The sequence below is a fragment of the Odocoileus virginianus genome, chromosome 31 (genome assembly GCF_023699985.2).
Source record: "Odocoileus virginianus isolate 20LAN1187 ecotype Illinois chromosome 31, Ovbor_1.2, whole genome shotgun sequence".
NCBI lineage: Eukaryota > Metazoa > Chordata > Mammalia > Artiodactyla > Cervidae > Odocoileus > Odocoileus virginianus.
Genome location: NC_069704.1, coordinates 14,086,005 through 14,099,935, shown reverse-complemented (window position 1 = coordinate 14,099,935; position 13,931 = coordinate 14,086,005).

Genomic DNA, 13,931 nt, shown 5'->3' with positions numbered 1-13,931 from the left:
TGGGACTCAGTTTATTTGCAGATGCAAGTAACAAACTCTAGCTTTACAGAGTTGCTGCGTTGACATAGTGTGTGAAATGAAAACGGCTGGTTGTGTGTTCACCAACGATCAGTGTCCGCACTGCTCCTCTGTCTCCCCGACCCCAGTGGTCTTCGGGTTCTCTCTCTCCCCGCCTCGGCAACGAGAGGTGAAGTTGTGTAGTGTGTGCATCAGGGGACAAGCACACTTTTTCTCAGTCAAATGGCTGTAATTAGACCGTCTTTCCTTTTATAAGCCTGGTTTTTGTTCTCCTCACTTCGGTTTGTTTTATTTTGTTTGTGTGCTTTTTTTTCTTTTTTTTTTCCTTGACTCTTTTCATTTGTCTTCAGAAAATTATTTATGTATTCACTGTTAAACATTCCAAAGACTGAACATCCTCTTCAAGATTTGTTTTCTATTGTGTAACAAATAACATGGATTCTCACTTCCTATGACAGCTGCTCCATCTCCTTTTCCTCTCTTGGCTCCTCTCTTTCTCTCTCTCTCTTTCTCAAGAAAACTGAAGCACACAGCCTCCCAGCTCCCCTTCCGTGGTCTCCATCCGCACATCATCCTCTCCTCTCTTGGGACCCTGTCTGTTGATTGAAATATATAATTGGATTAAGCAGGTTTATGTCTCTGCGTCCTGTTTCCTGTGTAATTTATGTCCTTCACCACACATCAGTAACAAGGATAAAAAAAGCTAGTGTCTTCCTTGCTCAAAAAGAAAAATCAATTATCCTCCTTCTAAAATGAAATCATATGTATTTATTTGGCAAGAAGTCTTCAAAGAAATCAAAGTATCCCTCTAAAATATTCAGGCCATTATTACAACCCCCCCAGAGTCTGCTTGAATGTTTTATTAACCCTAAGTGTATTGGCTACCTCCTAGGCACTTGATATCAAATACAAACAAGATCTAGCTCCCCTCAAGGAGCTTGCAGTACAGAAGAGGGGGCAGACGTGGCACATTACAGAACGTATGATTCCTGCAGTGACAGGAGCGCAGCAGTCAGATGTGGCCCAGGGCAAGGGGCGATTAATGCAGAGGTGATTCTGGCAGGAGTTCAGGGTCTGAGGGCACAGTGACGTGGGAGATAGGTTGATGGGGAGAGATCACCCAGACCAGATCATAAAGAGGCCCAGCTTCTTTTTTTTAGTTGGAGTATGATTTCTTAACAGTCTTGCGTTGGTTTCTACTGCACACCTACATGAATCAGCTGTAAGTGCACAAATATCCCCTCCCTCAGGAGACCCCTCCCAACCCCTCCAGGTCATCACAGAGCACCGAGCTCAGAGCTCCAGTTTTATGAGAGAAAAAGTGTAGACTTTTCTTGTCTTCCTCAAGAGAGAGGAGAATGAGAAGATTGTGAGTGTGGAGGGTGATTCCATAGCGACTTTAGATTGGTTCTAATTCAAAAATGAAAAGAGCAGAGATGAAGCAAAAGAATGGAATCAATTAGACACTGTGCTGGGAAACTAAACACATTATCTTGCTTGATTCACAAGCTATTGTTACTGCACTCATTTTACACATGGGAAGGCTAAGGTTCAGAAACTTTAATGTGGGGAGAGGCATTGCTGCACTGCTTCCCATGAGGGCTGACTACTGGACCAGTGGTGTATATTCCTCCAGGCTAGGATGTCCTCACACGGGGTAGGAGATGGGCCAAGTGGCCTGTACCTGCCTGAAGGGCTGAGAGGCATGATGAAGCTCTTCTGAGTGCTGGCTGGGAAACCCAAATGCCATGTCCTTACCACACAGGTTTTCTTCCACCAATTTGTCCACTCCAGGGGTTTTTATAATTATGGTTTTTAGAAGTTGACAGAAGCTAGATGGGAAGCTAGATGAACTAGCGGTAGCTGGAAGAAAGATGAATATTCAGCAAATTTTAAAATTATTAAGATGGCTTATCCCTAGATAAAGATTTTATAGCCCCTGAAACACTTCTGTTCTCTCCCATTGTTTGAAATTTCAACTTTGATATATGAAAGATGCTTAGACCCCAGGACATCACAATTGGATAAATAGTGCTTGCACAAAAGGCAGACATGAAGCTTTGCCTTGGGATGTAAAGAAGCACTTCACTGGGGAAACCACCATTTCATCACCCAGTCCAGCAGTATCTCCTGCATCTCCTCCCTCTGACAGAGACAGAAGGTGGTGCTGGGGGCTCCAAGTAATTCCCACTCACGGCAATTCCTTCAGCAGGCTTTCTCCTTGAGGCAGACTACCCGGAAAAGGAGACTCCCTGGACTCTTGCTTCTGTGGGGGTCAACCAGGAGGAGTTTACCAATGACCTTGGTCTTTGTCTTGAGCCCTCATTCTCAAAAAAATGGTGATTTTTATTTTTCAGTGGTTTGGCAGATTGCAGGTTCACCAAGACCTACTACCAGATGCAAATGGTCAGTAACGGCCAATCACAACATGGATCCTGGGCAAGACCAGGACCACCTGAACAAGAACCTGGTTCTCCAGAAACTAGTCAAAGCCATTTCCCCAGACTATCTGCATGGTAAGGAGCTGCTGGCTGGCACCAAGAGGAAACAGGTATGTTGGCCAGAGAATCACCATTCAATCTGTTTGGAAGGCTAGGCTTCTAAGAAGGGTAGAATTGGCCCCAGGAAAGGTATGAAGGATCATGGCCTGGGGCCTGTCACCCCTCATTACCGGTCAGCCTCAATTAAGCCTGGTTTTAACAGAGGGGTTGTCATTCCACTTCTTTTCCTGTTTCCTTGAAAATTACTGACCAAGTTTAGCAATTATTCTCTCCACCACATTTGTACAGAAGTGATTCTTTGGCTTAAGTACTGAAAAGCAAGAGTTAATTGGGTTTTCTAGCACCCTTGGTCTCCTTTTATCCCCTAATGATCCTTTCAGACAGCTTAGGCAGATAATATCAACAACCGCTCACCTGACATTTAAGAATTGTAATGAAGAGTGGCTTTTCCAGAATTAGAAGGGAGACTGCCTGAGAAGCAGAGCAGTTTTCTCCATGAAAATCGTGTAGGGTTGAACAGTGAGGCCCTGGTTCCCACTGTTGCACATTTACATGCTGCAGTTTTAAGCCAAATTTCTTTCTCCCCTTTCAAAGTGCTGAAGGGAAGCAGTTTCATAATGCAGAGGAACTCCATTAAATTTGGATTTTATTTATAAGATGAAAGGTCCCCTTTGTATGTAGGCATAATGGGAACAGGATCCAAGTCAAGACCATCTTCCTGAACTCCTATTTCCTTTTTTCTTTCTTTTTTTGGGGAGGAGATTCCTCTCAAGGCAATGCTGTGTGTCTAAAAAGGGCAAAAGAGTCACTGTTATTATTGCTTTTTGTCATTGTTGTCATTCTTATTAAATGATTGGTGGAGGTGGCAGTCATCATCACCTCAGGCTCTCTCAATTTCTAACTGAAACTTTAGTTTTTCTGGCTTATTTACCAAGACCTTACACTGACATGAAATTTGACCATCTATCTGACACTGGTCTGCCTCCTTTCTGCCCGATTTTTTTTCCCACTCAGTGCACAAGTCAGAAAGTCACACTCTTGCAGCCTTTATCTCTTTCCTATGGTTTGTAAAACTTCATAACCGTAAGACTCCTCTCTAACTATAAAATGCTCAGATTCAAAATTATGTGTTTCTCTCTCAGTGTTGGGCAATGCTTCTACTCTCAGATAATTCAGGAAAAAAATAATATCTATAACCCCCTTTTCTCTACAATTCAAAATGAGGACAGCTGATTGGGTTCCCAGACACTCTGATACTGGAGGGGCCAGGGGACTAGAGAAAGTCTGTGGAGAAATTCCCCACGGAGGCCCTGGGAATTGAGGTCTGCCCCAGGGCAGGCTCCTCAATCTCCACCCACCCCTTGAGAGCTGGAGACCTAAGAATACCTCACCAGCCTCAAGTATCAGTGAGTTCCAGTTATACTTGTGCAGTTGTGCTTAATCAGCTTAATATGATATTTTTAATAGCTTGCTTATAAAATATATATATATTAATTTGTTAATAAATCTCCTTGAAAATCTCATTCAGGATATTTCTATGGTGAATATTGTCCATAGTGGGTCCTTGGGACCCATTCAATAATACAATGTTTCCCGTGGCTATTTCATAATACTTTTGATTTGCAAAGAAAGTTTCTGTATTTTTCTATGTATATTTTCCCATGTTGTTTTTCAACAGTGAAACTAATATCATGCTAATCCAATCAGAAAATGGGTTTATAGTGCTACTTGCCTCTTGGGAAAGTAAATGAGAGAATATCGTGATTTCTTCATCAATATAAATTGGGGAGAAAAAATAGATTAAATTACTTGCTCAAGAAATACAATCAGTGATAACAATGAAGTCTTGGGTCTAATTTTGTTCCATAGCCTGTGGCTGTCTTGTACAGTTGGATTAGGAAACCAGAACAGATACTGAGTTTGTTTCTGGGGCTTGGTTTCACCTTTCCATTACACAAATGGGAGAATAAAAGACAGGTAGGGTAGGGACTTCCCTCAGGTCACATGTAAGTTTGATGACTGATTTGCAGTAAGATGCCTGGCCCCTTGACTCCCCAAGCAGAGTTCCTTCCATGCTTGCAGGAGCTCCTTAGTGGTTCAGAGTCATTTCCTCTTCCTCCTCCACACTGGGCACCACTTAACCTTCTCCTTTATTGCATTAAATAGCTGATTACCGAGACTTAAAGCAACACCAGAAACGAAGTTCTGCCTCCCTGTGTACATATATTCTTGCTGCCTTCTCATGGGAACTGAATCTTTGAAAGCATGGTATAAAAAAGCAAATCTGCTCAGTTTAAAGGCAACATGGTAGAGTAAAAAGAGTTTGGGCTTTGAAATCAGACCAATTCAGGCTTTAAACCTGGCTCTATTGCTAACCAGCTGCATGGTCTTGACCACATTACAGACCCTTTGTAAGTTTAATTTCATTTTCTGGGCCAAGGAGACCTTAGTATCTGTTTCCCATCCACAACTGTATGCACCAGACGAGGTGGCAGACAGATTATATTGAAAATTCAGAACAGAAAAAATGGCTATAAAATTCCTCAAATGCGAGGACAACATTTTAAAGTGAAAGAAACTTTTTCCTGGACTAGTCCAATATTCCCTGTGTATACATGATACTGATTCAATCTACAGATAGTTCCTAGAACATGAATAGGTTTCTCAAATCTTGTCATAATTCTACAGGGAAAAGCCTCCCCTTCCACCAAAAAAAAAAAAAAATCCCCATCTCATCCTTGATTCTCAGGATTATGTCCATCTATCAAATACCTGTCTATTCAATAAACACTAATCACATATTTACATTTTCTGTAAAAACATACCAAATATAGGGTATGTGATATTAGAAAAAAAATTTTCTATACACCAAAAATCTATACTTGGTTTAACAGAGGAATAAGAGAGAACTCTCAAAAAATGGGGAACTGCATTTTCTTAGAAAATATGAACTTAGAAAAAAATATCTTTCAGCTAAGGAAGTGTAGTTAATAAAATAAGATTTTGACCAATTTATTACTTAAATGTATAGTTTGAAATGTGAAAACTGTATTTTTGCATATTCCCCTTTCTAAAACTTTCAGATAACTTTCATTTATCTTTTCTAACATTCTCATTAGCAAGGACAAATATAGTTGTAACTGGATTTCTTCAAATGAAGTACAAAAAAGTTATGTTTTTCTGGCCTGCCCAGAGAATCAACATTAGTTGAACAGTTCTAAAGCAGATGTTCTAAAACATCTAGGTACCTCAGCATTTCTCTGCTCTTTGGTTTTTCCCCATCCACAATCATGAAGAAGAGCTGGTGATTATAGTGGTTTCATTCTTTAGCCCAGAATCTAACCCAAAACAAGGATTCTGTGAAAGTCCTCAATAAATAACTGGGTTCCTTTCCACCATCACTGTTTATGTGGACACAAACCCTCCCAGCCTTTATGGATATTAGCATTTAACTTTAGGATTTCTAGTCACTCTTTCATTGTTTTTCTAGAGTCAACCATACAAAGTTCCATCCAATTTCCCTGTCACTTCTAAGTTATACCAAGAGAGTCTTTACTCTTGACAATTGTATTAAATGGAAACAGACTGTACATATGATTAGATGTGAATAAATAGGCCACTTTCCCTGATACTATGGGTCTCTCAGTACTCTAATGTCTGGGATAGAAAAGGTGTATTGAATAAATGCGCTTGCCCATGTGAATTCCCCTGTCAAGACCCATACTGCCTAATGCCAGTTCTCAGGGAGAATTCTCCATTGCCAATCTCAAACTGCATATTGTTAATGCATGCCATTAAAATTTATCTTTGCTTTAGCTGTCCATTCATATTTACAGATCTAATTTTCTGTGCTGCAGTTAACTCTAATTATGAAATCTTCCCTGATTCTGAGGCCTCCATGCCACCTGAAACTGACTGGACTTAATTTGAGGATTGAATGTGTATGGAGGAGTTTAAGATGTATCTGAATTCACAACTCAGTTAATACAGATGAAACTTCTTTATCTTGTGGATTCTTTGAAGGAAGTGCGGCACCAATATTTTCTTGCACACAAAAAATTCCTGTTCTTGGCCAAATATAGATGGCACAGGGAAGAAAACTACCATTGACTAAACATCTGTCATATACGGACATTGTGCTCATAGCTTTACATACTTTAACTCATTAATAACAACCCTATTGGAGAAATTAATATTTTCTCCAAATTACAACTAAGAAACATAAATCTTAGATAAAGTAACTTACCCAAAGTCATAAAGCTATAAAGCATAGGGGATGAAATTAAAACAAAAACAAAACAGGGATTTCTGTTCTTCTGCTACTGCTTTTATCACTATAACACACAGAACAAGAAGTTAAAGCTTTCAGCTTTATTCCTCATTTTCACAACTAATTAAACCCCATAACAATTATGGTCTATGAGTTCACATAACTTGACACATAATGCTAAATAGTTGTATCTGAGATATAGATCACATCTAATTCCAAAAGATATAAAGAATTAGGCAACTGATTCATTAGAATCCATGTTCTGTCATTTCTCTCAGGATTAATTATTGACTCATTTCAGATAAAGGGGTTCTGGTTTTCACCTTGTCAGTCATTCCCACCAAAAAAGTGACTGTTCTTAGAAATCTTCAATAGTATTCTTAAGGTTCTATTCCACTATTTCTGTTTCCTAGAGGGACCTGTAACTCTCTACTCTTATTGAAGACAGACATTCCTGACTTGGAGTCCTAAGAAAACTCACAGTTATCCAGCTTAATTCTAATGCATAAACAGAACTCCTCACTGTCAGCAGCAACTTGGTTAAGCTCAGCACAGTCTGCACAGGATTGGAATCAGGAGAAAGCAGAGATCTTCACCCTAATCTTGGAGAGGTAGAGTCAAAGGCACCAAATCAATGACTTTATAGACACGAGGGGTGATGTAGTATAGTTATGCCAGTAGTGCTACTGGAAAAGAGTCCAGAAAATAAAAATTTTAAAAGTGGGGGAGGGAGGAGAAGCGAAGGAAGAAAGATACAAACAGCAGCTTCACCAGATAAACTTTTCCTCAAAAAAATCAAATTCTACTTCTGCTTAAATATGCTAAGCTGAACACACATATTTAACCTCTGCTTTCTCTTTCCCAAAAGTGTCGCTAAATGCCATTAGGCACTATAGTGCTTTGTTATTATTTGTCTGTCTGAATATCTGTTTGTTTTAAAATATAAAGACACAAAGACAAAGAAATAGGAAGAAGGTAAGAGCAACAGAATTTTGGAACATTTGGAAAGTAACTGGATCAGTTGGAATAGACTTAGCATAATCCTAAACTGGAAGCAATGATTTTAAAACAAAGAGAACAAATGAGATCCTACAAGTTTGCAGAGAAGAAATACAGCTTTCATATAAAAGTTCAAGAATTATATTAGCATCATAGTTTCAAACAGAAATCCTGGAGCCAAAAGAAAATTGAGCAATGCTTTCAAAATTCTGAAGGGAAATTATTTCCTACCCAGAAGATTATATCCAACCAAGCTAGTGATTAAATGTGATGCAAATAAATCCATATTTGGACAGGCATGGTTTAAAAAACTTGATCTTCCATGTATTTTCCTCAGGAAACTACTAGAGAATGTGTCACATCAAAACAAGAGAGTAAACCAAAGAGAAAAAGGCAACAGATCCAAGAAATAGAGAATCCAACATAGCAATACACCAGAGGGAATCTCCAGGGTGACAGTGAGGGATGCTGTAAGAAAACTCCTGGGCAGAAGCCTTAAGAGAGTAACTAGTTCAGGTTGGGTTCTCCAGAAGCAGAGGCTGAGAAGGAGTTTGGAATGTAGAGAATTTATTAGAAATCAGTACTTCTCAGGAATTGGGGGAAAGTGAGAGAGAAGAAACAAAACTGAGCAGAAGGAGAAGCTGAATTATGATGCAGATACAATAAAGTCTTGGCCAATCCCTTAGGGAGTTCTGGAGCATTAGAGCCCATTTGAGTTGCTCCTCAGTGGGCTGAAGTGATTTTTATAACCTCTCCATTATCAGTCACTAGATATGGACCACCCAAAGGCATGCTCTTGGGTGGGACAGCTCACTGCAGCTGACACAAAAGATGAAGATGCTGACAGCTGGAGGCTGTCTGCTGACTCATTCCCAGCAGCTGGAACTAAAGGTTCTTCCCTGGAGGGGCTTCTAGGCAACACATCTCCGTGTCCACCTTACTTGCCCAAGTTGGAGCAGGCTAAAATAGTCCAGAAGAAAGTTCTTTGAAGAGATGAAATTGATAAGACTACCTTAGATGTTTTAAATTTACACAACTGAGTGTTAAGTTTGGGGATGAATGAATGAATGATCAGTACATAGAAATCTAAGCAAAGGGTAATAACAAGATTCACTCCAAGGACAAGAAAATATTGTGCAAGAAACTAATCATATAATACTTCAAGTTTGTTGTTGTTGAGTCGCTAAGTTGTGTCCGACTCTTTGAGACCCCATGGACTGCAGCCTGCCAGGCTTCTCTGTCCATGGGATTCTCCAGGCAAGAATACTGGAGTGGGTTGCCATTTCCTTCTCCAGGGGATCTTCCCAAACCAGGAATTGAATCCACATCTCCTGCATTAGCAGGCGGATTCTTTACTGCTGAGCCACCAGGGAAGTCCCGTAATACTGCATGCCCAGCTATAAATCATCATTATGCTCAGCCCGTCTGACTCTTTGCAACCCCGTGTACTGCAGTCCCCCAATCATCATTATATGGTCATACAATTACATTGAGAGAAGGAAAAAATGAGAAATGTGGACAGCAATGAATCTGCATCTACCATAGTGTAGTATTTAAAATAATATTAGTACTTAAAGTAGTTTTTACAAAGAAATAGCAACATAAGCTTGGTTTAAATATATAGAACTAAAGGCTAAAAGACTATTAGAAGTGTTGCAAGTTGTTGCCTAGAAGAAGAGGAATATAAATATAGAGAAGTGCTATTTTTCATAGAATTATGTGCATGTATAGCTTTGATAAGGGAGAAGGAAATGGCAACCCACTCCAGTATTCTTGCCTGGAGAATCTCTCAGACGGAGGAAAGTGGGCTGCTGTCCATAGGGTCGCACAGAGTCAGACACAGCTGAAGCGACTTAGCATGCATGCATGCATTGGAGAAGGAAATGGCAACCCACTCCAGTATTCTTGCCTGGAGAATCCCAGGGACAGAAAAGCCTGGTAGGTTGCTGTCTATGGGGTCGCACAGAGTTGCACACGACTGAAGCAACTTAGCAGCAGCAGCATAGCTTTGATAAAACAGAAAGTCAATTTCAAAAAACAGAAAATATATTACATTCTGTGCTTCCTGATGGCAAATATGAGGATCTGGTTCTCACCTGTGTTTTTTCCAACCTACTCAAAAAAGATAGTCAAGGTCATTCTCTTGCCCACAGTCAACTTCCCGTTCTGGCTCTTGTCCTCCAAAAGTGAGACCTTGAGAGGATATTGCTGGGGAAACCGGAGCAGTGAATGCCTTTGAGTAGAGAAAGGGGAACACAGAGGGACAGAAGACAGAGATTACCTACGGCAAGGAAGGTGCTGGAGTTGGCAGAGGTCCTCTGAGTAACATCTAGTCACTGGGGCTCCCAAGACAAGCAAAAATCTGGAGTCAAGTTTGTGATGGAGGTTCCAGAGCCACCTGAACTTGACAGCCTGTAGACTTGGAGGATGAGAACATCAATAACGTTCATGAGAGCCTGAGGAAAAAGACACCAACCCAAACTCCCCAGTTTTGCTTAGTTTTCTAATATTTCCATGGCTCTCTGAGGACTACGAGTACACTATACAGAAACAGTGGTGTTATTACTATCATCATCATTATTTAAAATAAAAACAAGAGTGCTAAATAGCTTCTATTTAGTGACTTGTAAACCTATTTTAGTAGAAATTATGCCTGCCTGTATGTAATCTTCTGGACTATCTTATTCCAGAATGTTCTAATATATGGATAACAAGTATCAAATTATCCCAAGCCTAACTTCAATACTTGTTCAACAACTGGGATGATAGAAGAAAAGGTTAATCATGGCCCTGAAAACAACCTGGCTCTCCATCAGATGGTCCATGTTTCTAGACTTAGGGCTTTGTACACTTTCTTCGGGCTTCCTGGACCAGACTTGTCCCTGCTCTGCAGAAGTTGCTGCTTCTCATTGAAGCTTAAATGTCAGCCGCAGCCCTAGGCCTTCCAGAAGTAGGATCACTCTGTCTCAATAAGTTCTCTGTTACTCCCCAGCTGAGTCCCCCAATACTGTGGACAAGCTCTACTTATTATATTTATTCACAGATTTGCTTTTTTCTTAACTCCCTCCTCCCTTGAAAGCCATTTCCATGCAACTAGGGGTCTTGCCTGTCCTTTTCATTCTGTATCCAAGAACTTGGTAATGGCTCAGTGAATAGTTACTGAATTTAAAAACCAATGGGTTTCACAGTTAACATTAATCAGTCATAGGTTTTTGGCTGTATTTTAAAATAGTTAACATGTCAATTATGACAGCTGTTGGACATAGTCACTACAGATGTGTGACTGAGCACCCTGCTGTTTGTACAATAAGAAAGCAGTTGAATTTTCAAGGCTTCTGTACAGATAAGGGCTCATGTGTCCCACATCATAGCTTCCTAAATTAAATTCCCAAGCTCAGAGACACAGTTGGTAATGCATCATTTGTGTGCCAGTTGTTCCACCAACATAGAAACTGACAAAGGAGAAAGCAAAGATATGAATGATTACTACCATTTATTGAGCGTTTACTACAGACATGGTACTTGGGACATTATACTTTTCATCCTTATAACAATATGAAAGACAGTTGGGGAGGCAGAGTTTAAATCTCACTTTAAGATGGGAAAACAGAAGCCTGGAGAAGTGAAATAATATGTCCAAGAATACACGGTAAGTAATTATCTGAGTACTGGATGAGAGCTCAGGTCTGTCATTTCTAAAGCTGGTGTTCTTTTCACTGTAAAATGCCATTTTCTGAAATCTAAATTTGTACCTTTTCACATCCAGAAAATCAAACCACAGTAGCTAAAACTGTTCTATTAAAATAACAAAGTCCCTTTTAAAGGGGAAAGCTAAGAAACCAACTCCTTTCAGCTTGTTGTCAAGAAGTTTAAAGAAAATTTGTTGTTCATGGAACACTTATGCAATTTTATATAATGACCCTGAGAATCATGGCTCAATCACTGAAGTCTCAGGATAAATCAAGAGGGAAAATGATAACAAATGTCTTTGAGATAATAATGGAAAAGTACCAAAGTCTTCAAGGGGTTACAGGTTAGCAAAAAAAGATATGAAACGCAAATGACACTTCATTTACTGTAAGAACAAGGTACAAATGTTCAGAGTAATTTCTTTCCAGCATGAATTCCTAATGAAATGTTGAGATCAATGTCAAGCAGATTATTACTGAAACAGGACACGGAATAGATGTCAAAGTTAAGTCAAACCAAATGAAGTAAGTCAGAGGAAATTGGGCCATATAACCCTTTGTCTTTAGTTTCAAGAACAAAGAATTGCTTTTTTTTCTTTCTTTTTTCAAAGCAATTGTATTTAGAACTTATTAGTCATGTTGAAAATGCCAAATTTTTAAGGTAGAGTTGCAAGTTCAATAGACATTGGACAAAATAAAAAACAATTTCCTCTTTAAAATAAAATTTATCAAAATAATTTTTATTTATTTTTTTTATTTTTTATTAGCTGGAGGCTGATTACTTTACAATATTGTAGTGGTTTTTGTCATACATTGACATGAATTAGCAATGGATATACATGTATTCCCCATCCCGATCCCCCCTCCCACCTCCCTCTCCACCCGATCCCTCTGGGTCTTCCCAGTGCACCAGGCCCGAGCACTTGTCTCATGCATCCAACCTGGGCTGGTGATCTGTTTCACCCTAGATAATATACATGTTTCGATGCTGTTCTCTTGAAACATCCCACCCTCGCCTTCTCCCACAGAGTCCAAAAGTCTGTTCTATACATCTGTGTCTCTTTTTCTGTTTTGCATATAAACCAACCTTAACATCAAGTTTTCTTAGTTATTATTTTGATAGATATGCCAAGATAATTTATGGAGAAAATTTTATAGAAAAATTCTTTATTCATCAGAAGATATCTTCATTAAGAATTATAATCACCTTGTTTCTAATTATAAAATACATATTCATTTGAAACTTGAAAAAATGAGAAGGAAACCTCTCCCATAATCTTACAATAATTTTCCTATGAGTAGAAATATGTTCATATATTACACATATAATATATATTTTAAGCTCAATTTTAGAATGCTCATAATATTTTCTCTACTCTGCACATGGGGATTAGGGTTTTCCAGGATGCTGATAATTTTATGAAATTATTTTTTAAATTAATGTGGTTTTTATTAAACATATGGTTATACATGATTTGCTTCATATGCCTTCAAAAATCTTTTAATATAAATACATTTGAGAGTCTTTTGCTAGATGGTGTCTTTATACTGAGTTCAAAAACTACATTGCCAACACCCCACAACTGTCTTCACTTCCACTGTATTATCACATATCCTCTTGCTGGCCTTTACCAAAAGGACACAAGTTGGTGAAGTCCCATTTTGCTGGCAACTCTCAGCACCATTTCCTTTCCTCTCTGCTTAATAACTGTCTACATAAAAATCTGTTTCAGAAGCCTGCATTATAATTATCTGCGAAAAAGGAGTAGGCTCCACCCTTACCCACTCTTGTCCTAAAGCCAATCCATCAACTACTTCTCAGGTGTCAATGACTCTCAACCTGGTTTGGTTTTGAGTGTGCGTGTGGGATGAGTTGTTTGTTCATTTGCTTTATTGTTTTAGAGGATATATCACTGTCCAAAAGCCATGGAAAAGATGGCAAAGGGCACCCCTTACAAGGTCTTGGGCTGAAGAAGTTGTAGAGAACTGCTGTGTGGACACTGTCATCCTTCACATGGATGCCCAGATCTGACCCTCCATCTCACGCCAGGCAGCTCCAGAAGGTCATTGCTCTTCCTCTCCACAAAGCACATCTAGCCACCAGTGACACAGAGAATGCTTTCAAATTTTCCTGTGTTGGCATACAGTTTACCCCCTGCTTCCCTCAAGCAATGCAGGAGATCTGGGTTCAATCCCTGGGTTGGGAAGATCCCCAGGAGAAAGGAAAGGCTACCCACTCCAGTATTCTGGTCTAGAGAATTCCATAGATTACAAAGAGTCAGACACAACTGAGCGACTTTCACTTTCACTTTCCCTCAAGCTTGCCTTTTCCGTTTTGGGTCTCAAAAACCTATGCTGAAGGTTGAAAAAGAAAAACTTACCCCATCTGCTGTTTCTTACCCTTTCAATCCTGCTTCCCCCAGAGTTAGTGTGAAAACCATTGAGAAAGGGTCA